This window comes from Euprymna scolopes, chromosome 32, assembly GCF_053919585.1.
Source record: "Euprymna scolopes isolate OS-2025 chromosome 32, ASM5391958v1, whole genome shotgun sequence".
NCBI classification, from domain to species: Eukaryota; Metazoa; Mollusca; class Cephalopoda; order Sepiida; family Sepiolidae; genus Euprymna; species Euprymna scolopes.
The window spans coordinates 52,132,584-52,156,028 of NC_136513.1; the positions used below are offsets into that span (position 1 = coordinate 52,132,584).

At 39.6% G+C, this 23,445-nt stretch overlaps 57 non-coding genes across 57 annotated transcripts; all 57 read left to right on the forward strand.

The window, feature by feature from the left end:
- Positions 1 to 125: 125 nt before the first annotated feature.
- Trnam-cau (transfer RNA methionine (anticodon CAU)) lies at positions 126 to 220 on the forward strand. The gene is made up of 2 exons: positions 126 to 162; positions 185 to 220. It is a non-coding gene; the product is annotated as a tRNA-Met (tRNA).
- Positions 221 to 408: 188 nt separating this feature from the next.
- Trnam-cau (transfer RNA methionine (anticodon CAU)) lies at positions 409 to 503 on the forward strand. The gene is made up of 2 exons: positions 409 to 445; positions 468 to 503. It is a non-coding gene; the product is annotated as a tRNA-Met (tRNA).
- A 469-nt stretch (positions 504 to 972) lies between these two features.
- On the forward strand, positions 973 to 1,067 carry Trnam-cau (transfer RNA methionine (anticodon CAU)). The gene is made up of 2 exons: positions 973 to 1,009; positions 1,032 to 1,067. It is a non-coding gene; the product is annotated as a tRNA-Met (tRNA).
- A 189-nt stretch (positions 1,068 to 1,256) lies between these two features.
- Trnam-cau (transfer RNA methionine (anticodon CAU)) lies at positions 1,257 to 1,351 on the forward strand. The gene is made up of 2 exons: positions 1,257 to 1,293; positions 1,316 to 1,351. It is a non-coding gene; the product is annotated as a tRNA-Met (tRNA).
- A 188-nt stretch (positions 1,352 to 1,539) lies between these two features.
- Positions 1,540 to 1,634, forward strand: Trnam-cau (transfer RNA methionine (anticodon CAU)). Its single transcript has 2 exons — positions 1,540 to 1,576; positions 1,599 to 1,634. It is a non-coding gene; the product is annotated as a tRNA-Met (tRNA).
- Positions 1,635 to 1,822: 188 nt separating this feature from the next.
- Trnam-cau (transfer RNA methionine (anticodon CAU)) lies at positions 1,823 to 1,917 on the forward strand. The gene is made up of 2 exons: positions 1,823 to 1,859; positions 1,882 to 1,917. It is a non-coding gene; the product is annotated as a tRNA-Met (tRNA).
- Positions 1,918 to 2,105: 188 nt separating this feature from the next.
- On the forward strand, positions 2,106 to 2,200 carry Trnam-cau (transfer RNA methionine (anticodon CAU)). The gene is made up of 2 exons: positions 2,106 to 2,142; positions 2,165 to 2,200. It is a non-coding gene; the product is annotated as a tRNA-Met (tRNA).
- Positions 2,201 to 2,387: 187 nt separating this feature from the next.
- On the forward strand, positions 2,388 to 2,482 carry Trnam-cau (transfer RNA methionine (anticodon CAU)). Its single transcript has 2 exons — positions 2,388 to 2,424; positions 2,447 to 2,482. It is a non-coding gene; the product is annotated as a tRNA-Met (tRNA).
- Positions 2,483 to 2,942: 460 nt separating this feature from the next.
- On the forward strand, positions 2,943 to 3,037 carry Trnam-cau (transfer RNA methionine (anticodon CAU)). Its single transcript has 2 exons — positions 2,943 to 2,979; positions 3,002 to 3,037. It is a non-coding gene; the product is annotated as a tRNA-Met (tRNA).
- Positions 3,038 to 3,508: 471 nt separating this feature from the next.
- Positions 3,509 to 3,603, forward strand: Trnam-cau (transfer RNA methionine (anticodon CAU)). Its single transcript has 2 exons — positions 3,509 to 3,545; positions 3,568 to 3,603. It is a non-coding gene; the product is annotated as a tRNA-Met (tRNA).
- A 188-nt stretch (positions 3,604 to 3,791) lies between these two features.
- Positions 3,792 to 3,886, forward strand: Trnam-cau (transfer RNA methionine (anticodon CAU)). Its single transcript has 2 exons — positions 3,792 to 3,828; positions 3,851 to 3,886. It is a non-coding gene; the product is annotated as a tRNA-Met (tRNA).
- Positions 3,887 to 4,360: 474 nt separating this feature from the next.
- Positions 4,361 to 4,455, forward strand: Trnam-cau (transfer RNA methionine (anticodon CAU)). The gene is made up of 2 exons: positions 4,361 to 4,397; positions 4,420 to 4,455. It is a non-coding gene; the product is annotated as a tRNA-Met (tRNA).
- Positions 4,456 to 4,643: 188 nt separating this feature from the next.
- Trnam-cau (transfer RNA methionine (anticodon CAU)) lies at positions 4,644 to 4,738 on the forward strand. Its single transcript has 2 exons — positions 4,644 to 4,680; positions 4,703 to 4,738. It is a non-coding gene; the product is annotated as a tRNA-Met (tRNA).
- A 188-nt stretch (positions 4,739 to 4,926) lies between these two features.
- Trnam-cau (transfer RNA methionine (anticodon CAU)) lies at positions 4,927 to 5,021 on the forward strand. The gene is made up of 2 exons: positions 4,927 to 4,963; positions 4,986 to 5,021. It is a non-coding gene; the product is annotated as a tRNA-Met (tRNA).
- Positions 5,022 to 5,209: 188 nt separating this feature from the next.
- On the forward strand, positions 5,210 to 5,304 carry Trnam-cau (transfer RNA methionine (anticodon CAU)). The gene is made up of 2 exons: positions 5,210 to 5,246; positions 5,269 to 5,304. It is a non-coding gene; the product is annotated as a tRNA-Met (tRNA).
- A 188-nt stretch (positions 5,305 to 5,492) lies between these two features.
- Positions 5,493 to 5,587, forward strand: Trnam-cau (transfer RNA methionine (anticodon CAU)). The gene is made up of 2 exons: positions 5,493 to 5,529; positions 5,552 to 5,587. It is a non-coding gene; the product is annotated as a tRNA-Met (tRNA).
- A 188-nt stretch (positions 5,588 to 5,775) lies between these two features.
- Positions 5,776 to 5,870, forward strand: Trnam-cau (transfer RNA methionine (anticodon CAU)). The gene is made up of 2 exons: positions 5,776 to 5,812; positions 5,835 to 5,870. It is a non-coding gene; the product is annotated as a tRNA-Met (tRNA).
- Positions 5,871 to 6,058: 188 nt separating this feature from the next.
- Positions 6,059 to 6,153, forward strand: Trnam-cau (transfer RNA methionine (anticodon CAU)). Its single transcript has 2 exons — positions 6,059 to 6,095; positions 6,118 to 6,153. It is a non-coding gene; the product is annotated as a tRNA-Met (tRNA).
- A 188-nt stretch (positions 6,154 to 6,341) lies between these two features.
- On the forward strand, positions 6,342 to 6,436 carry Trnam-cau (transfer RNA methionine (anticodon CAU)). The gene is made up of 2 exons: positions 6,342 to 6,378; positions 6,401 to 6,436. It is a non-coding gene; the product is annotated as a tRNA-Met (tRNA).
- A 189-nt stretch (positions 6,437 to 6,625) lies between these two features.
- Positions 6,626 to 6,720, forward strand: Trnam-cau (transfer RNA methionine (anticodon CAU)). Its single transcript has 2 exons — positions 6,626 to 6,662; positions 6,685 to 6,720. It is a non-coding gene; the product is annotated as a tRNA-Met (tRNA).
- Positions 6,721 to 7,474: 754 nt separating this feature from the next.
- On the forward strand, positions 7,475 to 7,569 carry Trnam-cau (transfer RNA methionine (anticodon CAU)). Its single transcript has 2 exons — positions 7,475 to 7,511; positions 7,534 to 7,569. It is a non-coding gene; the product is annotated as a tRNA-Met (tRNA).
- A 471-nt stretch (positions 7,570 to 8,040) lies between these two features.
- Positions 8,041 to 8,135, forward strand: Trnam-cau (transfer RNA methionine (anticodon CAU)). Its single transcript has 2 exons — positions 8,041 to 8,077; positions 8,100 to 8,135. It is a non-coding gene; the product is annotated as a tRNA-Met (tRNA).
- Positions 8,136 to 8,605: 470 nt separating this feature from the next.
- Trnam-cau (transfer RNA methionine (anticodon CAU)) lies at positions 8,606 to 8,700 on the forward strand. Its single transcript has 2 exons — positions 8,606 to 8,642; positions 8,665 to 8,700. It is a non-coding gene; the product is annotated as a tRNA-Met (tRNA).
- Positions 8,701 to 8,889: 189 nt separating this feature from the next.
- On the forward strand, positions 8,890 to 8,984 carry Trnam-cau (transfer RNA methionine (anticodon CAU)). Its single transcript has 2 exons — positions 8,890 to 8,926; positions 8,949 to 8,984. It is a non-coding gene; the product is annotated as a tRNA-Met (tRNA).
- A 188-nt stretch (positions 8,985 to 9,172) lies between these two features.
- On the forward strand, positions 9,173 to 9,267 carry Trnam-cau (transfer RNA methionine (anticodon CAU)). The gene is made up of 2 exons: positions 9,173 to 9,209; positions 9,232 to 9,267. It is a non-coding gene; the product is annotated as a tRNA-Met (tRNA).
- Positions 9,268 to 10,026: 759 nt separating this feature from the next.
- On the forward strand, positions 10,027 to 10,121 carry Trnam-cau (transfer RNA methionine (anticodon CAU)). The gene is made up of 2 exons: positions 10,027 to 10,063; positions 10,086 to 10,121. It is a non-coding gene; the product is annotated as a tRNA-Met (tRNA).
- Positions 10,122 to 10,309: 188 nt separating this feature from the next.
- On the forward strand, positions 10,310 to 10,404 carry Trnam-cau (transfer RNA methionine (anticodon CAU)). The gene is made up of 2 exons: positions 10,310 to 10,346; positions 10,369 to 10,404. It is a non-coding gene; the product is annotated as a tRNA-Met (tRNA).
- A 188-nt stretch (positions 10,405 to 10,592) lies between these two features.
- On the forward strand, positions 10,593 to 10,687 carry Trnam-cau (transfer RNA methionine (anticodon CAU)). The gene is made up of 2 exons: positions 10,593 to 10,629; positions 10,652 to 10,687. It is a non-coding gene; the product is annotated as a tRNA-Met (tRNA).
- Positions 10,688 to 12,011: 1,324 nt separating this feature from the next.
- On the forward strand, positions 12,012 to 12,106 carry Trnam-cau (transfer RNA methionine (anticodon CAU)). Its single transcript has 2 exons — positions 12,012 to 12,048; positions 12,071 to 12,106. It is a non-coding gene; the product is annotated as a tRNA-Met (tRNA).
- Positions 12,107 to 12,578: 472 nt separating this feature from the next.
- Trnam-cau (transfer RNA methionine (anticodon CAU)) lies at positions 12,579 to 12,673 on the forward strand. Its single transcript has 2 exons — positions 12,579 to 12,615; positions 12,638 to 12,673. It is a non-coding gene; the product is annotated as a tRNA-Met (tRNA).
- Positions 12,674 to 12,861: 188 nt separating this feature from the next.
- On the forward strand, positions 12,862 to 12,956 carry Trnam-cau (transfer RNA methionine (anticodon CAU)). The gene is made up of 2 exons: positions 12,862 to 12,898; positions 12,921 to 12,956. It is a non-coding gene; the product is annotated as a tRNA-Met (tRNA).
- A 189-nt stretch (positions 12,957 to 13,145) lies between these two features.
- Trnam-cau (transfer RNA methionine (anticodon CAU)) lies at positions 13,146 to 13,240 on the forward strand. The gene is made up of 2 exons: positions 13,146 to 13,182; positions 13,205 to 13,240. It is a non-coding gene; the product is annotated as a tRNA-Met (tRNA).
- Positions 13,241 to 13,428: 188 nt separating this feature from the next.
- On the forward strand, positions 13,429 to 13,523 carry Trnam-cau (transfer RNA methionine (anticodon CAU)). The gene is made up of 2 exons: positions 13,429 to 13,465; positions 13,488 to 13,523. It is a non-coding gene; the product is annotated as a tRNA-Met (tRNA).
- A 756-nt stretch (positions 13,524 to 14,279) lies between these two features.
- On the forward strand, positions 14,280 to 14,374 carry Trnam-cau (transfer RNA methionine (anticodon CAU)). The gene is made up of 2 exons: positions 14,280 to 14,316; positions 14,339 to 14,374. It is a non-coding gene; the product is annotated as a tRNA-Met (tRNA).
- Positions 14,375 to 15,131: 757 nt separating this feature from the next.
- Trnam-cau (transfer RNA methionine (anticodon CAU)) lies at positions 15,132 to 15,226 on the forward strand. The gene is made up of 2 exons: positions 15,132 to 15,168; positions 15,191 to 15,226. It is a non-coding gene; the product is annotated as a tRNA-Met (tRNA).
- Positions 15,227 to 15,415: 189 nt separating this feature from the next.
- Trnam-cau (transfer RNA methionine (anticodon CAU)) lies at positions 15,416 to 15,510 on the forward strand. Its single transcript has 2 exons — positions 15,416 to 15,452; positions 15,475 to 15,510. It is a non-coding gene; the product is annotated as a tRNA-Met (tRNA).
- Positions 15,511 to 15,698: 188 nt separating this feature from the next.
- Trnam-cau (transfer RNA methionine (anticodon CAU)) lies at positions 15,699 to 15,793 on the forward strand. The gene is made up of 2 exons: positions 15,699 to 15,735; positions 15,758 to 15,793. It is a non-coding gene; the product is annotated as a tRNA-Met (tRNA).
- A 185-nt stretch (positions 15,794 to 15,978) lies between these two features.
- Positions 15,979 to 16,073, forward strand: Trnam-cau (transfer RNA methionine (anticodon CAU)). Its single transcript has 2 exons — positions 15,979 to 16,015; positions 16,038 to 16,073. It is a non-coding gene; the product is annotated as a tRNA-Met (tRNA).
- A 189-nt stretch (positions 16,074 to 16,262) lies between these two features.
- On the forward strand, positions 16,263 to 16,357 carry Trnam-cau (transfer RNA methionine (anticodon CAU)). Its single transcript has 2 exons — positions 16,263 to 16,299; positions 16,322 to 16,357. It is a non-coding gene; the product is annotated as a tRNA-Met (tRNA).
- Positions 16,358 to 16,545: 188 nt separating this feature from the next.
- Trnam-cau (transfer RNA methionine (anticodon CAU)) lies at positions 16,546 to 16,640 on the forward strand. The gene is made up of 2 exons: positions 16,546 to 16,582; positions 16,605 to 16,640. It is a non-coding gene; the product is annotated as a tRNA-Met (tRNA).
- A 186-nt stretch (positions 16,641 to 16,826) lies between these two features.
- Positions 16,827 to 16,921, forward strand: Trnam-cau (transfer RNA methionine (anticodon CAU)). The gene is made up of 2 exons: positions 16,827 to 16,863; positions 16,886 to 16,921. It is a non-coding gene; the product is annotated as a tRNA-Met (tRNA).
- Positions 16,922 to 17,109: 188 nt separating this feature from the next.
- Trnam-cau (transfer RNA methionine (anticodon CAU)) lies at positions 17,110 to 17,204 on the forward strand. Its single transcript has 2 exons — positions 17,110 to 17,146; positions 17,169 to 17,204. It is a non-coding gene; the product is annotated as a tRNA-Met (tRNA).
- A 471-nt stretch (positions 17,205 to 17,675) lies between these two features.
- On the forward strand, positions 17,676 to 17,770 carry Trnam-cau (transfer RNA methionine (anticodon CAU)). Its single transcript has 2 exons — positions 17,676 to 17,712; positions 17,735 to 17,770. It is a non-coding gene; the product is annotated as a tRNA-Met (tRNA).
- A 471-nt stretch (positions 17,771 to 18,241) lies between these two features.
- Positions 18,242 to 18,336, forward strand: Trnam-cau (transfer RNA methionine (anticodon CAU)). The gene is made up of 2 exons: positions 18,242 to 18,278; positions 18,301 to 18,336. It is a non-coding gene; the product is annotated as a tRNA-Met (tRNA).
- Positions 18,337 to 18,807: 471 nt separating this feature from the next.
- Positions 18,808 to 18,902, forward strand: Trnat-cgu (transfer RNA threonine (anticodon CGU)). Its single transcript has 2 exons — positions 18,808 to 18,844; positions 18,867 to 18,902. It is a non-coding gene; the product is annotated as a tRNA-Thr (tRNA).
- A 188-nt stretch (positions 18,903 to 19,090) lies between these two features.
- Trnam-cau (transfer RNA methionine (anticodon CAU)) lies at positions 19,091 to 19,185 on the forward strand. The gene is made up of 2 exons: positions 19,091 to 19,127; positions 19,150 to 19,185. It is a non-coding gene; the product is annotated as a tRNA-Met (tRNA).
- A 472-nt stretch (positions 19,186 to 19,657) lies between these two features.
- Positions 19,658 to 19,752, forward strand: Trnam-cau (transfer RNA methionine (anticodon CAU)). The gene is made up of 2 exons: positions 19,658 to 19,694; positions 19,717 to 19,752. It is a non-coding gene; the product is annotated as a tRNA-Met (tRNA).
- A 470-nt stretch (positions 19,753 to 20,222) lies between these two features.
- On the forward strand, positions 20,223 to 20,317 carry Trnam-cau (transfer RNA methionine (anticodon CAU)). Its single transcript has 2 exons — positions 20,223 to 20,259; positions 20,282 to 20,317. It is a non-coding gene; the product is annotated as a tRNA-Met (tRNA).
- Positions 20,318 to 20,505: 188 nt separating this feature from the next.
- Trnam-cau (transfer RNA methionine (anticodon CAU)) lies at positions 20,506 to 20,600 on the forward strand. The gene is made up of 2 exons: positions 20,506 to 20,542; positions 20,565 to 20,600. It is a non-coding gene; the product is annotated as a tRNA-Met (tRNA).
- Positions 20,601 to 20,788: 188 nt separating this feature from the next.
- Positions 20,789 to 20,883, forward strand: Trnam-cau (transfer RNA methionine (anticodon CAU)). The gene is made up of 2 exons: positions 20,789 to 20,825; positions 20,848 to 20,883. It is a non-coding gene; the product is annotated as a tRNA-Met (tRNA).
- Positions 20,884 to 21,072: 189 nt separating this feature from the next.
- On the forward strand, positions 21,073 to 21,167 carry Trnam-cau (transfer RNA methionine (anticodon CAU)). The gene is made up of 2 exons: positions 21,073 to 21,109; positions 21,132 to 21,167. It is a non-coding gene; the product is annotated as a tRNA-Met (tRNA).
- Positions 21,168 to 21,636: 469 nt separating this feature from the next.
- Positions 21,637 to 21,731, forward strand: Trnam-cau (transfer RNA methionine (anticodon CAU)). Its single transcript has 2 exons — positions 21,637 to 21,673; positions 21,696 to 21,731. It is a non-coding gene; the product is annotated as a tRNA-Met (tRNA).
- A 469-nt stretch (positions 21,732 to 22,200) lies between these two features.
- Trnam-cau (transfer RNA methionine (anticodon CAU)) lies at positions 22,201 to 22,295 on the forward strand. Its single transcript has 2 exons — positions 22,201 to 22,237; positions 22,260 to 22,295. It is a non-coding gene; the product is annotated as a tRNA-Met (tRNA).
- Positions 22,296 to 22,481: 186 nt separating this feature from the next.
- Positions 22,482 to 22,576, forward strand: Trnam-cau (transfer RNA methionine (anticodon CAU)). The gene is made up of 2 exons: positions 22,482 to 22,518; positions 22,541 to 22,576. It is a non-coding gene; the product is annotated as a tRNA-Met (tRNA).
- Positions 22,577 to 22,764: 188 nt separating this feature from the next.
- Trnam-cau (transfer RNA methionine (anticodon CAU)) lies at positions 22,765 to 22,859 on the forward strand. The gene is made up of 2 exons: positions 22,765 to 22,801; positions 22,824 to 22,859. It is a non-coding gene; the product is annotated as a tRNA-Met (tRNA).
- A 188-nt stretch (positions 22,860 to 23,047) lies between these two features.
- On the forward strand, positions 23,048 to 23,142 carry Trnam-cau (transfer RNA methionine (anticodon CAU)). Its single transcript has 2 exons — positions 23,048 to 23,084; positions 23,107 to 23,142. It is a non-coding gene; the product is annotated as a tRNA-Met (tRNA).
- Positions 23,143 to 23,328: 186 nt separating this feature from the next.
- Positions 23,329 to 23,423, forward strand: Trnam-cau (transfer RNA methionine (anticodon CAU)). The gene is made up of 2 exons: positions 23,329 to 23,365; positions 23,388 to 23,423. It is a non-coding gene; the product is annotated as a tRNA-Met (tRNA).
- The last annotated feature ends 22 nt before the right edge of the window (positions 23,424 to 23,445 follow it).

The window sequence follows — 23,445 nt, forward strand, 5'->3', positions numbered from 1 at the left end:
CTTATTTTTTTGCATGAGTATACCTTTATATATGTGTGTAGATTAAAAGCGAAGAGACAACTAAGTTTAAAAGTGCTTGGCAAAAGAATGCCTATGTATTGTTTTGTGTGTGCTGGCCGTTGAATGCCTCGGTAGCGCAGTAGGCAGCGCGTCAGTCTCATAATCATGTATCTTAGCCTGAGCTATCTGAAGGTCGTGAGTTCGATCCTCACCTGGGGCATCTACTTTTGCTTGTAAGTGAAAAGACGATTAGGCAAAAATCCACATCCAACTGAAATTTTATACATATTTTTTGCATGAGTATACCTTTATATATGTGTGTAGATTAAAAGCGAAGAAACAATTAAGTTTAAAAGTGCTTGGCAAAAGAATGCCTATGTATTGTTTTGTGTGTGCTGGCCGTTGAATTCCTCGGTAGCGCAGTAGGCAGCGCGTCAGTCTCATAATCATGTATCTTAGCCTGAGCTATCTGAAGGTCGTGAGTTCGATCCTCACCTGGGGCATAAACTTTTGGTTTTTAGTGAAAAGACGTTTAGGCAAAAATCCACATACAACTGAAATTTTATACTTATTTTTTTGCATGAGTATACCTTTATATATGTGTGTAGATTAAAAGCGAAGAGACAACTAAGTTTAAAAGTGCTTGGCAAAAGAATGCCTATGTATTGTTTTGTGTGTGCTGGCCGTTGAATGCCTCGGTAGCGCAGTAGGCAGCGCGTCAGTCTCATAATCATGTATCTTAGCCTGAGCTATCTGAAGGTCGTGAGTTCGATCGTCACCTGGGTCATTTACCTTTGCTTTTAAGCGAAAAGACGATTAGGCAAAAATCCACATCCAACTGAAATTTTATACATATTTTTTGCATGAGTATACCTTTATATGTGTGTAGATGAAAAGCGAAGAAACAATTAAGTTAAAAAGTTCTTGGCAAACGAATGCCTATGTATTTTTTGTGTGTGCTGGCCGTTGAATGCCTCGGTAGCGCAGTAGGCAGCGCGTCAGTCTCATAATCATGTATCTTAACCTGAGCTATCTGAAGGTCGTGAGTTCGATCCTCACCTGGGGCATCTACGATTGCTTTTAAGTGAAAAGACGTTTAGGCAAAAATCCACATACAACTGAACTTTTATACATATTTTTTTGCATGAGTATACCTTTATATATGTGTGTAGATGAAAAGCGAAGAGACAACTAAGTTTAAAAGTGCTTGGCAAAAGAATGCCTATGTATTGTTTTGTGTGTGCTGGCCGTTGAATGCCTCGGTAGCGCAGTAGGCAGCGCGTCTGTCTCATAATCATGTATCTTAGCCTGAGCTATCTGAAGGTCGTGAGTTCGATCCTCACCTGGGGCATCTACTTTTGCTTTCAAGCGAAAAGACGATTAGGCAAAAATCCACATCCAACTGAAATTTTATACATATTTTTTGCATGAGTATACCTTTATATATGTGTGTAGATGAAAAGCAAAGAAACAATTAAGATTAAAAGTGCTTGACAAAAGAATGCCTATGTATTGTTTTGTGTGTGGTGGCCGTTGAATGCCTCGGTAGCGCAGTAGGCAGCGCGTCAGTCTCATAATCATGTATCTTAGCCTGAGCTATCTGAAGGTCGTGAGTTCGATCCTCACCTGGGGCATCTACTTTTGGTTTTTAGTGAAAAGACGATTAGGCAAAAATTCAATTCCAACTGACATGTTATACATATTTTTTGCATGAGTATACCTTTATATATGTGTGGAGATGAAAAGCGAAGAAACAATTAAGTTTAAAAGTGCTTGGCAAAAGAATGCCTATGTATTGTTTTGTGTGTGCTGGCCGTTGAATGCCTCGGTAGCGCAGTAGGCAGCGCGTCAGTCTCATAATCATGTATCTTAGCCTGAGCTATCTGAAGGTCGTGAGTTCGATCCTCACCTGGGGCATCTACTTTTGGTTTTTAGTGAAAAGACGATTAGGCAAAAATTCACATCCAACTGACATGTTATACATATTTTTTGCATGTGTATACCTTTATATATGTGTGTAGATGAAAAGCGAAGAAACAATTAAGTTTAAAGGTTCTTAGCAAAAGAATGCCTATGTATTGTTTTGTGTGTGCTAGCCGTTGAATGCCTCGGTAGCGCAGTAGGATGCGCGTCAGTCTCATAATCATGTATCTTAGCCTGAGCTATCTGAAGGTCGTGAGTTCGATCCTCACCTGGGGCATCTACTTTTGCATTTAAGCGAAAAGACGATTAGGCAAAAATTCACATCCAACTGACATGTTATACATATTTTTTGCATGTGTATACCTTTATATATGTGTGTAGATGAAAAGCGAAGAAACAATTAAGTTTAAAAATGCTTGGCAAAAGCAGGCTATGTATTGTTTTGTGTGTGCTGGCCGTTGAATGCCTCGGTAGCGCAGTAGGCAGCGCGTCAGTCTCATAATCATGTATCTTAGCCTGAGCTATCTGAAGGTCGTGAGTTCGATCCTCACCTGGGGCATCTACTTTTGCATTTAAGCGAAAAGACGATTAGGTAAAAATCCACATCCAACTGAAATTTTATACATATTTTTTGCATGTGTATACCTTTATATATGTGTGTAGATGAAAAGCGAAGAAACAATTAAGTTTAAAAGTGCTTGGCAAAAGAATGCCTATGTATTGTTTTGTGTGTGCTGGCCGTTGAATGCCTTCGCAGCGCAGTAGGCAGCGGCTCAGTGTCATAATCATGTATCTTAGCCTGAGCTATCTCAAGGTCGTGAGTTCGATCCTCACCTGGGGCATTTACATATGGTTTTTATTGAAAAGACGATTAGGCAATAATCCACATCCAACTGAAATTTTATACATATTTTTTGCATGAGTATACCTTTATATATGTGTGTAGATTAAAAGCGAAGAAACAATTAAGTTTAAAATGCTTGGCAAAAGAATTGTTTTGTGTGTGCTAGCCGTTGAATGCCTCGGTAGCGCAGTAGGCAGCGCGTCAGTCTCATAATCATGTATCTTAGCCTGAGCTATCTGAAGGTCGTGAGTTCGATCGTCACCTGGGGCATAAACTTTTGCTTTCAAGCGAAAAGACGATTAGGCAAAAATCCACATCCAACTGAAATTTTATACATATTTTTTGCATGAGTATACCTTTATATATGTGTGTAGATGAAAAGCGAAGAAACAATTAAGTTTAAAAGTGCTTGGCAAAAGAATGCCTATGTATTGTTTTGTGTGTGCTGGCCGTTGAATGCCTCGGTAGCGCAGTAGGCAGCGCGTCAGTCTCATAATCATGTATCTTAGCCTGAGCTATCTGAAGGTCGTGAGTTCGATCCTCACCTGGATCATCTACTTTTGCTTTTAAGCGAAAAGACGATTAGGCAAGAATCCACATCCAACTGAAATTTTATACATATTTTTTGCATGAGTATACTTTTATATATGTGTGTAGATGAAAAGCGAAGAAACAATTAAGTTTAAAAGTGCTTGGCAAAAGAATGCCTATGTATTGTTTTGTGTGTGCTGGCCGTTGAATGCCTCGGTAGCGCAGTAGGCAGCGCGTCAGTCTCATAATCATGTATCTTAGCCTGAGCTATCTGAAGGTCGTGAGTTCGATCCTCACCTGGGGCATATACTTTTGCTTTCAAGCGAAAAGACGATTAGGCAAAAATCCACATCCAACTGAAATTTTATACATATTTTTTGCATGAGTATACCTTTATATATGTGTGTAGATGAAAAGCGAAGAAACAATTAAGTTGAAAAGTGCTTGGCAAAAGAATGCCTATGTATTGTTTTGTGTGTGCTGGCCGTTGAATGCCTCGGTAGCGCAGTAGGCAGCGCGTCAGTCTCATAATCATGTATCTTAGCCTGAGCTATCTGAAGGTCGTGAGTTCGATCCTCACCTGGGGCATCTACTTTTGCATTTAAGCGAAAAGACGATTAGGCAAAAATCCACATCCAACTGAAATTTTATACATATTTTTTGCATGAGTGTACCTTTATATGTGTGTAGATTAAAAGCGAAGAAACAATTAAGTTAAAAAGTTCTTGGCAAAAGAATGCCTATGTATTGTTTTGTGTGTGCTGGCCGTTGAATGCCTCGGTAGCGCAGTAGGCAGCGCGTCGCGTCAGTCTCATAATCATGTATCTTAGCCTGAGCTATCTGAAGGTCGTGAGTTCGATCCTTACCTGGGGCATCAACTTTTGCTTTTAAGCGAAAAGACGATTAGGCAAAAATCCACATCCAACTGAAATTTTATACATATTTTTTGCATGAGTATACCTTTATATATGTGTGTAGATTAAAAGCGAAGAAACAATTAAGTTTAAAAGTGCTTGGCAAAAGAATGCCTATGTATTGTTTTGTGTGTGCTGGCCGTTGAATGCCTCGGTAGCGCAGTAGGCAGCGCGTCAGTCTCATAATCATGTATCTTAGCCTGAGCTATCTGAAGGTCGTGAGTTCGATCCTCACCTGGGGCATCAACTTTTGCTTTTAAGCGAAAAGACGATTAGGCAAAAATCCACATCCAACTGAAATTTTATACATATTTTTTGCATGAGTATACCTTTATATATGTGTGTAGATGAAAAGCGAAGAAACAATTAAGTGTAAAAGTGCGTGGCAAAAGAATGCCTATGTATTGTTTTGTGTGTGGTGGCCGTTGAATGCCTCGGTAGCGCAGTAGGCAGCGCGTCAGTCTCATAATCATGTATCTTAGCCTGAGCTATCTGAAGGTCGTGAGTTCGATCCTCACCTGGGGCATCAACTTTTGCTTTTAAGCGAAAAGACGATTAGGAAAAAATCCACATCCAACTGAAATTTTATACATATTTTTTGCATGAGTATACCTTTATATATGTGTGTAGATGAAAAGCGAAGAAACAATTAAGTTTAAAAGTGCTTGGCAAAAGAATGCCTATGTATTGTTTTGTGTGTGCTGGCCGTTGAATGCCTCGGTAGCGCAGTAGGCAGCGCGTCAGTCTCATAATCATGTATCTTAGCCTGAGCTATCTGAAGGTCGTGAGTTCGATCCTCACCTGGGGCATCAACTTTTGCTTTTAAGCGAAAAGACGATTAGGCAAAAATCCACATCCAACTGAAATTTTATACATATTTTTTGCATGAGTATACCTTTATATATGTGTGTAGATGAAAAGCGAAGAAACAATTAAGTGTAAAAGTGCGTGGCAAAAGAATGCCGATGTATTGTTTTGTGTGTGCTAGCCGTTGAATGCCTCGGTAGCGCAGTAGGCAGCGCGTCAGTCTCATAATCATGTATCTTAGCCTGAGCTATCTGAAGGTCGTGAGTTCGATCCTCACCTGGGGCATCAACTTTTGCTTTTAAGCGAAAAGACGATTAGGCAAAAATCCACATCCAACTGAAATTTTATACATATTTTTTGCATGAGTATACCTTTATATATGTGTGTAGATGAAAAGCGAAGAAACAATTAAGTGTAAAAGTGCGTGGCAAAAGAATGCCTATGTATTGTTTTGTGTGTGGTGGCCGTTGAATGCCTCGGTAGCGCAGTAGGCAGCGCGTCAGTCTCATAATCATGTATCTTAGCCTGAGCTATCTGAAGGTCGTGAGTTCGATCCTCACCTGGGGCATCAACTTTTGCTTTTAAGCGAAAAGACGATTAGGAAAAAATCCACATCCAACTGAAATTTTATACATATTTTTTGCATGAGTATACCTTTATATATGTGTGTAGATGAAAAGCGAAGAAACAATTAAGTTTAAAAGTGCTTGGCAAAAGAATGCCTATGTATTGTTTTGTGTGTGCTGGCCGTTGAATGCCTCGGTAGCGCAGTAGGCAGCGCGTCAGTCTCATAATCATGTATCTTAGCCTGAGCTATCTGAAGGTCGTGAGTTCGATCCTCACCTGGGGCATCAACTTTTGCTTTTAAGCGAAAAGACGATTAGGAAAAAATCCACATCCAACTGAAATTTTATACATATTTTTTGCATGAGTATACCTTTATATATGTGTGTAGATGAAAAGCGAAGAAACAATTAAGTTTAAAAGTGCTTGGCAAAAGAATGCCTATGTATTGTTTTGTGTGTGGTGGCCGTTGAATGCCTCGGTAGCGCAGTAGGCAGCGCGTCAGTCTCATAATCATGTATCTTAGCCTGAGCTATCTGAAGGTCGTGAGTTCGATCCTCACCTGGGGCATCAACTTTTGCTTTTAAGCGAAAAGACGATTAGGCAAAAATCCACATCCAACTGAAATTTTATACATATTTTTTGCATGAGTATACCTTTATATATGTGTGTAGATGAAAAGCGAAGAAACAATTAAGTGTAAAAGTGCGTGGCAAAAGAATGCCTATGTATTGTTTTGTGTGTGGTGGCCGTTGAATGCCTCGGTAGCGCAGTAGGCAGCGCGTCAGTCTCATAATCATGTATCTTAGCCTGAGCTATCTGAAGGTCGTGAGTTCGATCCTCACCTGGGGCATCTACTTTTTGTTTTTAGTGAAAAGACGTTTAGGCAAAAATCCACATACAACTGAAATTTTATACATATTTTTTTGCATGAGTATACCTTTATATATGTGTGTAGATGAAAAGCGAAGAGACAACTAAGTTTAAAAGTGCTTGGCAAAAGAATGCCTATGTATTGTTTTGTGTGTGCAAGCCGTTGAATGCCTCGGTAGCGCAGTAGGCAGCGCGTCAGTCTCATAATCATGTATCTTAGCCTGAGCTATCTGAAGGTCGTGAGTTCGATCCTCACCTGGGGCATCTACTTTTGCATTTAAGCGAAAAGACGATTAGGCAAAAATCCACATCCAACTGAAATTTTATACATATTTTTTGCATGAGTATACCTTTATATATGTGTGTAGATTAAAAGCGAAGAAACAATTAAGTTAAAAAGTGCTTGGCAAAAGAATGCCTATGTATTGTTTTGTGTGTGCTGGCCGTTGAATGCCTCGGTAGCGCAGTAGGCAGGGCGTCAGTCCCATAATCATGTATCTTAGCCTGAGCTATCTGAAGGTCGTGAGTTCGATTCTCACCTGGGGCATCTACATATGGTTTTTATTGAAAAGACGATTAGGCAATAATCCACATCCAACTGAAATTTTATACATATTTTTTGCATGAGTATACCTTTATATATGTGTGTAGATTAAAAGCGAAGAAACAATTAAGTTTAAAAGTTCTTGGCAAAAGAATGCCTATGTATTGGTTTGTGTGTGCTGGCCGTTGAATACCTCGGTAGCGCAGTAGGCAGCGCGTCAGTCTCATAATCATGTATCTTAGCCTGAGCTATCTGAAGGTATTGAGTTCGATCCTCACCTGGGGCATCTACTTTTGCATTTAAGCGAAAAGACGATTAGGTAAAAATCCACATCCAACTGAAATTTTATACATATTTTTTGCATGTGTATACCTTTATATATGTGTGTAGATTAAAAGCGAAGAAACAATTAAGTTTAAAAGTTCTTGGCAAAAGAATGCCTATGTATTGGTTTTTGTGTGCTGGCCGTTGAATGCCTCGGTAGCGCAGTAGGCAGCGCGTCAGTCTCATAATCATGTATCTTAGCCTGAGCTATCTGAAGGTCGTGAGTTCGATCCTCACCTGGGGCATCTACTTTTGCTTTTAAGCGAAAAGACGATTAGGCAAAAATCAACATCCAACTGAAATTTTATACATATTTTTTGCATGAGTATACCTTTATACATGTGTGTAGATTAAAAGCGAAGAAACAATTAAGTTTAAAAGTGCTTGGCAAAAGAATGCCTATGTATTGTTTTGTGTGTGCTGGCCGTTGAATGCCTCGGCAGCGCAGTAGGCAGCGGCTCAGTGTCATAATCATGTATCTTAGCCTGAGCTATCTCAAGGTCGTGAGTTCGATCCTCACCTGGGGCACTTACATATGGTTTTTATTGAAAAGACGATTAGGCAATAATCCACATCCAACTGAAATTTTATACATATTTTTTGCATGAGTATACCTTTATATATGTGTGTAGATTAAAAGCGAAGAAACAATTAAGTTTAAAAGTTCTTGGCAAAAGAATGCCTATGTATTGTTTTGTGTGTGCTGGCCGTTGAATGCCTCGGTAGCGCAGTAGGCAGCGCGTCAGTCTCATAATCATGTATCTTAGCCTGAGCTATCTGAAGGTCGTGAGTTCGATCCTCACCTGGGGCATCTACTTTTGCTTTTAAGCGAAAAGACGATTAGGCAAAAATCAACATCCAACTGAAATTTTATACATATTTTTTGCATGAGTATACCTTTATACATGTGTGTAGATTAAAAGCGAAGAAACAATTAAGTTTAAAATGCTTGGCAAAAGAATGCCTATGTATTGTTTTGTGTGTGCTAGCCGTTGAATGCCTCGGTAGCGCAGTAGGCAGCGCGTCAGTCTCATAATCATGTATCTTAGCCTGAGCTATCTGAAGGTCGTGAGTTCGATCCTCACCTTGGCCACAAAATTTTGCTTTTAAGCGAGAAGACGATTAGGCAAAAATCCACATCCAACTGACATTTTATACATATTTTTTGCATGAGTATACCTTTATATATGTGTGTAGATAAAAAGCGAAGAAACAATTAAGTTTAAAAGTGCTTGGCAAAAGGATGCCTATGTATTGTTTTGTGTGTGCTGGCCGTTGAATGCCTCGGTAGCGCAGTAGGCAGCGCGTCAGTCTCATAGTCATGTATCTTAGCCTGAGCTATCTGAAGGTCGTGAGTTCGATCCTCACCTGGGGCATCTACTTTTGGTTTTTAGTGAAAAGACGTTTAGGCAAAAATCCACATACAACTGAAATTTTATACATATTTTTTTGCATGAGTATACCTTTATATATGTGTGTAGATGAAAAGCGAAGAGACAACTAAGTTTAAAAGTGCTTGGCAAAAGAATGCCTATGTATTGTTTTGTGTGTGCTGGCCGTTGAATGCCTCGGTAGCGCAGTAGGCAGCGCGTCAGTCTCATAATCATGTATCTTAGCCTGAGCTATCTGAAGGTCGTGAGTTCGATCGTCACCTGGGGCATAAACTTTTGCTTTCAAGCGAAAAGACGATTAGGCAAAAATCCACATCCAACTGAAATTTTATACATATTTTTTGCATGAGTATACCTTTATATATGTGTGTAGATGAAAAGCGAAGAAACAATTAAGTTTAAAAGTGCTTGGCAAAAGAATGCCTATGTATTGTTTTGTGTGTGCTGGCCGTTGAATGCCTCGGTAGCGCAGTAGGCAGCGCGTCAGTCTCATAATCATGTATCTTAGCCTGAGCTATCTGAAGGTCGTGAGTTCGATCCTCACCTGGGGCATCTACTTTTGGTTTTTAGTGAAAAGACGTTTAGGCAAAAATCCACATACAACTGAAATTTTATACTTATTTTTTTGCATGAGTATACCTTTATATATGTGTGTAGATTAAAAGCGAAGAAACAATTAAGTTTAAAAGTGCTTGGCAAAAGCAGGCTATGTATTGTTTTGTGTGTGCTGGCCGTTGAATGCCTCGGTAGCGCAGTAGGCAGCGCGTCAGTCTCATAATCATGTATCTTAGCCTGAGCTATCTGAAGGTCGTGAGTTCGATCCTCACCTGGATCATCTACTTTTGCTTTTAAGCGAAAAGACGATTAGGCAAGAATCCACATCCAACTGAAATTTTATACATATTTTTTGCATGAGTATACCTTTATATATGTGTGTAGATGAAAAGCGAAGAAACAATTAAGTTGAAAAGTGCTTGGCAAAAGAATGCCTATGTATTGTTTTGTGTGTGCTGGCCGTTGAATGCCTCGGTAGCGCAGTAGGCAGCGCGTCGCGTCAGTCTCATAATCATGTATCTTAGCCTGAGCTATCTGAAGGTGGTGAGTTCGATCCTGACCTGGGGCATCTACATTTGGTTTTTATTGAAAAGACGATTAGGCAAAAATCCACATCCAACCTAAATTTTATACATATTTTTTGCATGAGTATACCTTTATATATGTGTGTAGATTAAAAGCGAAGAAACAATTAAGTTTAAAAGTGCTTGGCAAAAGAATGCCTATGTATTGTTTTGTGTGTGCTAGCCGTTGAATGCCTCGGTAGCGCAGTAGGCAGCGCGTCAGTCTCATAATCATGTATCTTAGCCTGAGCTATCTGAAGGTCGTGAGTTCGATCCTCACCTGGGGCATCAACTTTTGCTTTTAAGCGAAAAGACGATTAGGCAAAAATCCACATCCAACTGAAATTTTATACATATTTTTTGCATGAGTATACCTTTATATATGTGTGTAGATGAAAAGCGAAGAAACAATTAAGTGTAAAAGTGCGTGGCAAAAGAATGCCTATGTATTGTTTTGTGTGTGGTGGCCGTTGAATGCCTCGGTAGCGCAGTAGGCAGCGCGTCAGTCTCATAATCATGTATCTTAGCCTGAGCTATCTGAAGGTCGTGAGTTCGATCCTCACCTGGGGCATGAAATTTTGCTTTCAAGCGAAAAGACGATTAGGCAAAAATCCACATCCAACTGAAATTTTATACATATTTTTTGCATGAGTATACCTTTATATGTGTGTGTAGATTAAAAGCGAAGAAACAATTAAGTTTAAAAGTGCTTGGCACAAGAATGCGTATGTATTGTTTTGTGTGTGCTGGCCGTTGAATGCCTCGGTAGCGTAGTAGGCAGCGCGTCAGTCTCATAATCATGTATCTTAGCCTGAGCTATCTGAAGGTCGTGAGTTCGATCCTCACCTGGGGCATCTACTTTTTGTTTTTAGTGAAAAGACGTTTAGGCAAAAATCCACATACAACTGAAATTTTATACATATTTTTTTGCATGAGTATACCTTTATATATGTGTGTAGATGAAAAGCGAAGAGACAACTAAGTTTAAAAGTGCTTGGCAAAAGAATGCCTATGTATTGTTTTGTGTGTGCTGGCCGTTGAATGCCTCGGTAGCGTAGTAGGCAGCGCGTCAGTCTCATAATCATGTATCTTAGCCTGAGCTATCTGAAGGTCGTGAGTTCGATCCTCACCTGGGTCATTTACCTTTGCTTTTAAGCGAAAATACGATTAGGCAAAAATCCACATCCAACTGAAATTTTATACATATTTTTTGCATGAGTATACCTTTATATATGTGTGTAGATGAAAAGCGAAGAAACAATTAAGTTTAAAAGTGCTTGGCAAAAGAATGCGTATGTATTGTTTTGTGTGTGCTGGCCGTTGAATGCCTCGATAGCGCAGTAGGCAGCGCGTCAGTCTCATAATCATGTATCTTAGCCTGAGCTATCTGAAGGTCGTGAGTTCGATCGTCACCTGGGGCATCTACGATTGCTTTTAAGTGAAAAGACGATTAGGAAAAAATCCACATACAACTGAAATTTTATACATATTTTTTTGCATGAGTATACCTTTATATATGTGTGTAGATTAAAAGCGAAGAGACAACTAAGTTTAAAAGTGCTTGGCAAAAGAATGCCTATGTATTGTTTTGTGTGTGCTGGCCGTTGAATGCCTCGATAGCGCAGTAGGCAGCGCGTCAGTCTCATAATCATGTATCTTAGCCTGAGCTATCTGAAGGTCGTGAGTTCGATCGTCACCTGGGGCATCTACGATTGCTTTTAAGTGAAAAGACGATTAGGAAAAAATCCACATACAACTGAAATTTTATACATATTTTTTTGCATGAGTATACCTTTATATATGTGTGTAGATTAAAAGCGAAGAGACAACTAAGTTTAAAAGTGCTTGGCAAAAGAATGCCTATGTATTGTTTTGTGTGTGCTGGCCGTTGAATGCCTCGATAGCGCAGTAGGCAGCGCGTCAATCTCATAATCATGTATCTTAGCCTGAGCTATCTGAAGGTCGTGAGTTCGATCGTCACCTGGGGCATCTACGATTGCTTTTAAGTGAAAAGACGATTAGGCAAAAATCCACATACAACTGAAATTTTATACATATTTTTTTGCATGAGTATACCTTTATATATGTGTGTAGATGAAAAGCGAAGAAACAATTAAGTTTAAAAGTTCTTGGCAAACGAATGCCTATGTATTGTTTTGTGTGTGCTGGCCGTTGAATGCCTCGGTAGCGCAGTAGGCAGCGCGTCAGTCTCATAATCATGTATCTTAGCCTGAGCTATCTGAAGGTCGTGAGTTCGATCCTCACCTGGGGCATCTACGATTGCTTTTAAGTGAAAAGACGATTAGGCAAAAATCCACATACAACTGAAATTTTATACATATTTTTTTGCATGAGTATACCTTTATATATGTGTGTAGATGAAAAGCGGAGAGACAACTAAGTTTAAAAGTGCTTGGCAAAAGAATGCCTATGTATTGTTTTGTGTGTGCTGGCCGTTGAATGCCTCGGTAGCGCAGTAGGCAGCGCGTCAGTCTCATAATCATGTATCTTAGCCTGAGCTTCCTGAAGGTCGTGAGTTCGATCCTTACCTGGGGCATCTACTTTTGCATTTAAGCGAAAAGATGATTAGGCAAAAATCCACATCCAACTGAAATTTTATACATATTTTTTGCATGAGTATACCTTTATATATGTGTGTAGATTAAAAGCGAAGAAACAATTAAATTTAAAAGTGCTTGGCAAAAGAATGCCTATGTATTGTTTTGTGTGTGCTGGCTCTCGAATGCCTCGGTAGCGCAGTAGGCAGCGCGTCAGTCTCATAATCATGTATCTTAGCCTGAGCTATCTGAAGGTCGTGAGTTCGATCCTCACCTGGGGCATCTACTTTTGGTTTTTAGTGAAAAGACGTTTAGGCAAAAATCCACATCCAACTGAAATTTTATACTTATATTTTGCATGAGTATACCTTTATATATGTGTGTAGATTAAAAGCGAAGAGACAACTAAGTTTAAAAGTGCTTGGCAAAAGAATGCCTATGTATTGTTTTGTGTGTGCTGGCCGTTGAATGCCTCGGTAGCGCAGTAGGCAGCGCGTCAGTCTCATAATCATGTATCTTAGCCTGAGCTATCTGAAGGTCGTGAGTTCGATCCTCACCTGGGGCATATACTTTTGCTTTTAAGTGAAAATACGATTAGGCAAAAATCCACATCCAACTGAAATTTTATACATATTTTTTTGCATGAGTATACCTTTATATATGTGTGTAGATGAAAAGCGAAGAAACAATTAAGTTTAAAAGTGCTTGGCAAAAGAATGCCTATGTATTGTTTTGTGTGTGCTGGCCGTTGAATGCCTCGGTAGCGCAGTAGGCAGCGCGTCAGTCTCATAATCATGTATCTTAGCCTGAGCTATCTGAAGGTCGTGAGTTCGATCCTCACCTGGGGCATGAAATTTTGCTTTCAAGCGAAAAGACGATTAGGCAAAAATCCACATCCAACTGAAATTTTATACATATTTTTTGCATGAGTATACCTTTATATATGTGTGTAGATTAAAAGCGAAGAAACAATTAAGTTTAAAAGTGCTTGGCACAAGAATGCGTATGTATTGTTTTGTGTGTGCTGGCCGTTGAATGCCTCGGTAGCGTAGTAGGCAGCGCGTCAGTCTCATAATCATGTATCTTAGCCTGAGCTATCTGAAGGTCGTGAGTTCGATCCTCACCTGGGGCATCTACTTTTTGTTTTTAGTGAAAAGACGTTTAGGCAAAAATCCACATACAACTGAAATTTTATACATATTTTTTTGCATGAGTATACCTTTATATATGTGTGTAGATGAAAAGCGAAGAGACAACTAAGTTTAAAAGTGCTTGGCAAAAGAATGCCTATGTATTGTTTTGTGTGTGCAAGCCGTTGAATGCCTCGGTAGCGCAGTAGGCAGCGCGTCAGTCTCATAATCATGTATCTTAGCCTGAGCTATCTGAAGGTCGTGAGTTCGATCGTCACCTGGGTCATTTACCTTTGCTTTTATGCGAAAATACGATTAGGCAAAAATCCACATCCAACTGAAATTTTATACATATTTTTTGCATGAGTATACCTTTATATATGTGTGTAGATGAAAAGCGAAGAAACAATTAAGTTTAAAAGTGCTTGGCAAAAGAATGCGTATGTATTGTTTTGTGTGTGCTGGCCGTTGAATGCCTCGATAACGCAGTAGGCAGCGCGTCAGTCTCATAATCATGTATCTTAGCCTGAGCTATCTGAAGGTCGTGAGTTCGATCGTCACCTGGGGCATCTACGATTGCTTTTAAGTGAAAATACGATTAGGCAAAAATCCACATCCAACTGAAATTTTATACATATTTTTTTGCATGAGTATACCTTTATATATGTGTGTAGATGAAAAGCGAAGAAACAATTAAGTTTAAAAGTGCTTGGCAAAAGAATGCCTATGTATTGTTTTGTGTGTGCTGGCCGTTGAATGCCTCGGTAGCGCAGTAGGCAGCGCGTCAGTCTCATAATCATGTATCTTAGCATGAGCTATCTGAAGGTCGTGAGTTCGATCGTCACCTGGGGCATCTACGATTGCTTTTAAGTGAAAAGACGATTAGGCAAAAATCCACATACAACTGAAATTTTATACATATTTTTTTGCATGAGTATACCTTTATATATGTGTGTAGATTAAAAGCGAAGAGACAACTAAGTTTAAAAGTGCTTGGCAAAAGAATGCCTATGTATTGTTTTGTGTGTGCTGGCCGTTGAATGCCTCGATAGCGCAGTAGGCAGCGCGTCAGTCTCATAATCATGTATCTTAGCCTGAGCTATCTGAAGGTCGTGAGTTCGATCGTCACCTGGGGCATCTACGATTGCTTTTAAGTGAAAAGACGATTAGGAAAAAATCCACATACAACTGAAATTTTATACATATTTTTTTGCATGAGTATACCTTTATATATGTGTGTAGATTAAAAGCGAAGAGACAACTAAGTTTAAAAGTGCTTGGCAAAAGAATGCCTATGTATTGTTTTGTGTGTGCTGGCCGTTGAATGCCTAGATAGCGCAGTAGGCAGCGCGTCAATCTCATAATCATGTATCTTAGCCTGAGCTATCTGAAGGTCGTGAGTTCGATCGTCACCTGGGGCATCTACGATTGCTTTTAAGTGAAAAGACGATTAGGCAAAAATCCACATACAACTGAAATTTTATACATATTTTTTTGCATGAGTATACCTTTATATATGTGTGTAGATGAAAAGCGAAGAAACAATTAAGTTTAAAAGTTCTTGGCAAACGAATGCCTATGTATTGTTTTGTGTGTGCTGGCCGTTGAATGCCTCGGTAGCGCAGTAGGCAGCGCGTCAGTCTCATAATCATGTATCTTAGCCTGAGCTATCTGAAGGTCGTGAGTTCGATCCTCACCTGGGGCATCTACGATTGCTTTTAAGTGAAAAGACGATTAGGCAAAAATCCACATCCAACTGAAATTTTATACATATTTTTTTGCATGAGTATACCTTTATATATGTGTGTAGATGAAAAGCGGAGAGACAACTAAGTTTAAAAGTGCTTGGCAAAAGAATGCCTATGTATTGTTTTGTGTGTGCTGGCCGTTGAATGCCTCGGTAGCGCAGTAGGCAGCGCGTCAGTCTCATAATCATGTATCTTAGCCTGAGCTATCTGAAGGTCGTGAGTTCGATCCTCACCTGGGGCATCTACTTTTGCTTTTAAGTGAAAAGACGATTAGGCAAAAATCCACATACAACTGAAATTTTATACATATTTTTTGCATGAGTATACCTTTATATATGTGTGTAGATGAAAAGCGAAGAAACAATTAAGTTTAAAAGTGCTTGGCAAAAGAATGCCTATGTATTGTTTTGTGTGTGCTAGCCGTTGAATGCCTCGGTAGCGCAGTAGGCAGCGCGTCAGTCTCATAATCATGTATCTTAGCCTGAGCTATCTGAAGGTCGTGAGTTCGATCCTCACCTGGGGCATCTACTTTTGGTTTTTAGTGAAAAGACGATTAGGCAAAAATCCACATCCAACTGAAATTTTATACATATTTTTTGCATGAGTATACCTTTATATGTGTGTAGATTAAAAGCGAAGAAACAATTAAGTTAATAAGTTCTTGGCAAACGAATGCCTATGTATTTTTTGTGTGTGCTGGCCGTTGAATGCCTCGGTAGCGCAGTAGGCAGCGCGTCAGTCTCATAATCATGTATCTTAACCGTAGCTATCTGAAGGTCGTGAGTTCGATCCTCACCTGGGGCATCTACGATTGCTTTTAAGTGAAAAGACGATTAGGCAAAAATCCACATACAACTGAAATTTTATACATATTTTTTTGCATGAGTATACCTTTATATATGTGTGTAGATGAAAAGCGAAGAGACAACTAAGTTTAAAAGTGCTAAGCAAAAGAATGCCTATGTATTGTTTTGTGTGTGCTGGCCGTTGAATGCCTCGGTAGCGCAGTAGGCAGCGCGTCAGTCTCATAATCATGTATCTTAGCCTGAGCTATCTGAAGGTCGTGAGTTCGATCCTCACCTGGGGCATCTACTTTTGCATTTAAGTGAAAAGACGATTAGGCAAAAATCCACATCCAACTGAAATTTTATACATATTTTTTGCATGAGTATACCTTTATATATGTGTGTAGATGAAAAGCGAAGGGACAACTAAGTTTAAAAGTGCTTGGCAAAAGAATGCCTATGTATTGTTTTGTGTGTGCAAGCCGTTGAATGCCTCGGTAGCGCAGTAGGCAGCGCGTCAGTCTCATAATCATGTATCTTAGCCTGAGCTATCTGAAGGTCGTGAGTTCGATCCTCACCTGGGGCATCTACTTTTGGTTTTAAGTGAAAAGACGATTAGGCAAAAATCCACATACAACTGAAATTTTATACATATTTTTTGCATGAGTATACCTTTATATGTGTGCTAATTAAAAGCGAAGGAACAATTAAGTTCAAAAGTGCTTGGCAAAAGAATGCCTATGTATTGTTTTGTGTGTGCTGGCCGGTGAATGCCTCGGTAGCGCAGTAGGCAGCGCGTCAGTCTCATAATCATGTATCTTAGCCTGAGCTATCTGAAGGTCGTGAGTTCGATCCTCACCTGGGGCATCTACTTTTGCATTTAAGCGAAAAGACGATTAGGTAAAAATCCACATCCAACTGAAATTTTATACATATTTTTTGCATGTGTATACCTTTATATATGTGTGTAGATGAAAAGCGAAGAAACAATTAAGTTTAAAAGTTCTTAGCAAAAGAATGCCTATGTATTGTTTTGTGTGTGCTAGCCGTTGAATGCTTCGGTAGCGCAGTAGGCAGCGCGTCAGTCTCATAATCATGTATCTTAGCCTGAGCTATCTGAAGGTCGTGAGTTCGATCCTCACCTGGAGCATCTACTTTTGCTTTTAAGCGAAAAGACGATTAGGCAAAAATCAACATCCAACTGAAATTTTATACATGTTTTTTGCATGAGTATACCTTTATACATGTGTGTAGATTAAAAGCGAAGAAACAATTAAGTTTAAAAGTGCTTGGCAAAAGAATGCCTATGTATTGTTTTGTGTGTGCTGGCCGTTGAATGCCTCGGCAGCGCAGTAGGCAGCGGCTCAGTGTCATAATCATGTATCTTAGCCTGAGCTATCTGAAGGTCGTGAGTTCGATCCTCACCTGGGGCATCTACATATGGTTTTTATTGAAAAGACGATTAGGCAATAATCCACATCCAACTGAAATTTTATACATATTTTTTGCATGAGTATACCTTTATATATGTGTGTAGATGAAAAGCGAAGAAACAATTAAGTTTAAAAGTGCTTGGCAAAAGGATGCCTATGTATTGTTTTGTGTGCGCTGGCCGTTGAATGCCTCGGTAGCGCAGTAGGCAGCGCGTCAGTCTCATAGTCATGTATCTTAGCCTGAGCTATCTGAAGGTCGTGAGTTCGATCCTCACCTGGGGCATCTACTTTTGGTTTTTATTGAAAAGACGATTAGGCAAAAATCCACATCCAACTGAAATTTTATACATATTTTTTGCATGAGTATACCTTTATATATGTGTGTAGATTAAAAGCGAAGAAACAATTAAGTTTAAAAGTGCTTGGCAAAAGAATGCCTATGTATTGTTTTGTGTGTGCTAGCCGTTGAATGCCTCGGTAGCGCAGTAGGCAGCGCGTCAGTCTCATAATAATGTATCTTAGCCTGAGCTATCTGAAGGTCGTGAGTTCGATCCTCACCTTGGCCACAAAATTTTGCTTTTAAGCGAAAAGACGATTAGGCAAAAATCCACATCCAACTGACATTTTATACATATTTTTTGCATGAGTATACCTTTATATATGTGTGTAGATGAAAAGCGAAGAAACAATAAAGTTTAAAAGTGCTTGGCAAAAGGATGCCTATGTATTGTGTTGTGTGTGCTGGCCGTTGAATGCCTCGGTAGCGCAGTAGGCAGCGCGTCAGTCTCATAATCATGTATCTTAGCCTGAGCTATCTGAAGGTCGTGAGTTCGATCCTCACCTGGGGCATCAACTTTTGCTTTTAAGCGAAAAGACGATTAGGCAACAATCCACATCCAACTGAAATTTTATACATATTTTGTGCATGAGTATACCTTTATATATGTGTGTAGATTAAAGGCGAAGCAACAATTAAATTCAAAAGTGCTTGGCAAAAGAATTCCTATGTATTGTGTTGTGTGTGCTGGCCGGCGAATGCCTCGGTAGCGCAGTAGGCAGCTCGTCAGTCTCATAATCATGTATCTTAGCCTGAGCTATCTGAAGGTCGTGAGTTCGATCCTCACCTAGGGTATAAACTTTTGCTTTCAAGCGAAAAGACGATTAGGCAAAAATCCACATCCAACTGAAATTTTATACATATTTTTTGCATGAGTATACCTTTATATATGTGTGTAGATTAAAAGCGAAGAAACAATTAAGTTTAAAAGTGCTTGGCAAAAGAATGCCTATGTATTGTTTTGTGTTTTCTGGCAGGCGAATGCCTCGGTAGCGCAGTAGGCAGCGCGACAGTCTCGTAATCATGTATCTTAGCCTGAGCGATCTGAAGGTCGTGAGTTCGATCCTCACCTGGGGCATCTACTTTTGCTTTTTAGTGAAAAGACGATTAGGCAAAAATCAAGATCCAACTGAAATTTTATACATATTTTTTGCATGAATATACCTTTATATATGTGTGTAGAATAAAAGCGAAGAGACAATTAAGTTTAAAAGTGCTTGGCAAAAGAATGCCTATGTATTGTTTTGTGTTTTCTGGCCGGCGAATGCCTCGGTAGCGCAGTAGGCAGCTCGTCAGTCTCATAATCATGTATCTTAGCCTGAGCTATCTGAAGGTCGTGAGTTCGATCCTCACCTGGGGCATCTACTTTTGCTTTCAACCGAAAAGACGATTAGGCAAAAATTCACATCCAACTGAAATTTTATACATATTTTTTGCATGAGTATACCTTTATATATGTGTGTAGATGAAAAGCGAAGAGACAATTAAGTTTAAAAGTGCTTGGACAAAGAATGCCTATGTATTGTTTTGTGTTGTCTGGCCGGCGAATGCATCGGTAGCGCAGTAGGCAGCGCGTCAGTCTCATAATCATGTATCTTAGCCTGAGCTATCTTAAGGTCGTGAGTTCGATCCTCACCTGGGGCATCAACTTTTGCTTTTAAGCGAAAAGACGATTAGGCAAAAATCCACATCCAACTGAAATTTTATACATATTTTTTGCATGAGTATACCTTTATATATGTGTGTAGATGAAAAGCGAAGAAACAATTTAGTTTAAAAGTGCTTGGCAGAAGAATGCCTATGTATTGTTTTGTGTTTTCTGGACGGGCGAATGCCTCGGTAGCGCAGTAGGCAGCTCGTCAGTCTCATAATCATGTATCTTAGCCTGAGCTATCTGAAGGTCGTGAGTTCGATCCTCACCTGGGGCATAAACTTTTGCATTTAAGCGAAAAGACGATTAGGCAAAAATCCACATCCAACTGAAATTTTATACATATTTTTTGCATGAGTATACCTTTATATATATGTGTAGATTAAAAGCGAAGAAACAATTAAGTTTAAAAGTGCTTGGCAAAAGAATGCCTATGTATTGTGTTGTGTTTTCTGGCCGGCGAATGCCTCGGTAGTGCAGTAGGCAGCGCGTCATCTCATAATCATGTATCTTAGCCTGAGCTATCTGCAGGTCGTGAGTTCGATCCTCACCTGGGGCATCTACTTTTGGTTTTTAGTGAAAAGACGATTAGGCAAAAATCCACATCCAACTGAAATTTTATACATATTTTTTGCATGAGTATACCTTTATATATGTGTGTAGATGCAAAGCGACCTAACAATTAAGTTTAAAAGAGATTGGACAAAGAATGCCTATGTATTGTTTTGTGTGTGCTGGCCGTTGAATGCCTCGGTAGCGCAGTAGGCAGCGCGTCAGTCTCATAATCATGTATCTTAGCCTGAGCTATCTGAAGGTCGTGAGTTCGATCCTCACCTGGGGCATCTACTTTTGGTTTTTAGTGAAAAGACGTTTAGGCAAAAATCCACATCCAACTGAAATTTTATACATATTTTTTGCATGAGTATACCTTTATATATGTGTGTAGATTAAAAGCGAAGAGACAACTAAGTTTAAAAGTGCTTGGCAAAAGAATGCCTATGTATTGTTTTGTGTGTGCAAGCCGTTGAATGCCTCGGTAGCGCAGTAGGCAGCGCGTCAGTCTCATAATCATGTATCTTAGCCTGAGCTATCTGAAGGTCGTGAGTTCGATCCTCACCTGGGGCATCTACTTTTGCTTTTAAGTGAAAAGACGATTAGGCAAAAATCCACATACAACTGAAATTTTATACATATTTTTTTGCATGAGTATACCTTTATATATGTGTGTAGATTAAAAGCGAAGAAACAATTAAGTTAATAAGTTCTTGGCAAACGAATGCCTATGTATTTTTTGTGTGTGCTGGCCGTTGAATGCCTCGGTAGCGCAGTAGGCAGCGCGTCAGTCTCATAATCATGTATCTTAACCGTAGCTATCTGAAGGTCGTGAGTTCGATCCTCACCTGGGGCATCTACGATTGCTTTTAAGTGAAAAGACGATTAGGCAAAAATCCACATACAACTGAAATTTTATACATATTTTTTTGCATGAGTATACCTTTATATATGTGTGTAGATGAAAAGCGAAGAGACAACTAAGTTTAAAAGTGCTAAGCAAAAGAATGCCTATGTATTGTTTTGTGTGTGCTGGCCGTTGAATGCCTCGGTAGCGCAGTAGGCAGCGCGTCAGTCTCATAATCATGTATCTTAGCCTGAGCTATCTGAAGGTCGTGAGTTCGATCCTCACCTGGGGCATCTACTTTTGGTTTTTAGTGAAAAGACGATAAGGCAAAAATTCACATCCAACTGACATTTTATACATATTTTTTGCATGAGTATACCTTTATATATGTGTGTAGATGAAAAGCGAAGAAACAATTAAGTAAAAGTGCTTTGCAAAAGAATGCCGATGTATTGTTTTGTGTGTGCTGGCCGTTGAATTCCTCGGTAGCGCAGTAGGCAGCGCGTCAATCTCATAATCATGTATCTTAGCCTGAGCTATCTGAAGGTCGTGAGTTCGATCCTCACCTGGGGCATCTACTTTTGGTTTTAAGTGAAAAGACGATTAGGCAAAAATCCACATCCAACTGAAATTTTATACATATTTTTTGCATGAGTATACCTTTATATATGTGTGTAGATGAAAAGCGAAGGGACAACTAAGTTTAAAAGTGCTTGGCAAAAGAATGCCTATGTATTGTTTTGTGTGTGCAAGCCGTTGAATGCCTCGGTAGCGCAGTAGGCAGCGCGTCAGTCTCATAATCATGTATCTTAGCCTGAGCTATCTGAAGGTCGTGAGTTCGATCCTCACCTGGGGCATCTACTTTTGGTTTTTAGTGAAAAGACGATAAGGCAAAAATTCACATCCAACTGACATTTTATACATATTTTTTGCATGAGTATACCTTTATATATGTGTGTAGATGAAAAGCGAAGAAACAATTAAGTAAAAGTGCTTTGCAAAAGAATGCCGATGTATTGTTTTGTGTGTGCTGGCCGTTGAATTCCTCGGTAGCGCAGTAGGCAGCGCGTCAATCTCATAATCATGTATCTTAGCCTGAGCTATCTGAAGGTCGTGAGTTCGATCCTCACCTGGGGCATCTACTTTTGGTTTTAAGTGAAAAGACGATTAGGCAAAAATCCACATCCAACTGAAATTTTATACATATTTTTTGCATGAGTATACCTTTATATATGTGTGTAGATGAAAAGCGAAGGGACAACTAAGTTTAAAAGTGCTTGGCAAAAGAATGCCTATGTATTGTTTTGTGTGTGCAAGCCGTTGAATGCCTCGGTAGCGCAGTAGGCAGCGCGTCAGTCTCATAATCATGTATCTTAGCCTGAGCTATCTGAAGGTCGTGAGTTCGATCCTCACCTGGGGCATCTACTTTTGGTTTTTAGTGAAAAGACGATAAGGCAAAAATTCACATCCAACTGACATTTTATACATATTTTTTGCATGAGTATACCTTTATATATGTGTGTAGATGAAAAGCGAAGAAACAATTAAGTAAAAGTGCTTTGCAAAAGAATGCCGATGTATTGTTTTGTGTGTGCTAGCCGTTGAATGCCTCGGTAGCGCAGTAGGCAGCGCGTCAGTCTCATAATCATGTATCTTAGCCTGAGCTATCTGAAGGTCGTGAGTTCGATCCTAACCTGGGGCATCAACTTTTGCTTTTAAGCGAAAAGACGATTAGGCAAAAATCCACATCCAACTGAAATTTTATACATATTTTTTGCATGAGTATACCTTTATATATGTGTGTAGATGAAAAGCGAAGAAACAATTAAGTTTAAAAGTGCTTGGCAAAAGAATGCCTATGTATTGTTTTGTGTGTGCTGGCCGTTGAATGCCTCGGTAGCGCAGTAGGCAGCGCGTCAGTCTCATAATCATGTATCTTAGCCTGAGCTATCTGAAGGTCGTGAGTTCGATCCTAACCTGGGGCATCAACTTTTGCTTTTAAGCGAAAAGACGATTAGGCAAAAATCCACATCCAACTGAAATTTTATACATATTTTTTGCATGAGTATACCTTTATATATGTGTGTAGATGAAAAGCGAAGAAACAATTAAGTTTAAAAGTGCGTGGCAAAAGAATGCCTATGTATTGTTTTGTGTGTGCTGGCCGTTGAATGCCTCGGTAGCGCAGTAGGCAGCGCGTCAGTCTCATAATCATGTATCTTACCCTGAGCAATCTGAAGGTCGTGAGTTCGATGCTCACCTGGGGCATCTACTTTTGCATTTAAGCGAAAAGACGATTAGGCAAAAATCCACATACAACTGAAATTTTATACATATTTTTTGCATGAGTATACCTTTATATGTGTGATAATTAAAAGCGAAGGAACAATTAAGTTCAAAAGTGCTTGGCAAAAGAATGCCTATGTATTGTTTTGTGTGTGCTGGCCGGTGAATGCCTCGGTAGCGCAGTAGGCAGCGCGTCAGTCTCATAATCATGTATCTTAGCCTGAGCTATCTGAAGGTCGTGAGTTCGATCCTCACCTGGGGCATCTACATATGGTTTTTATTGAA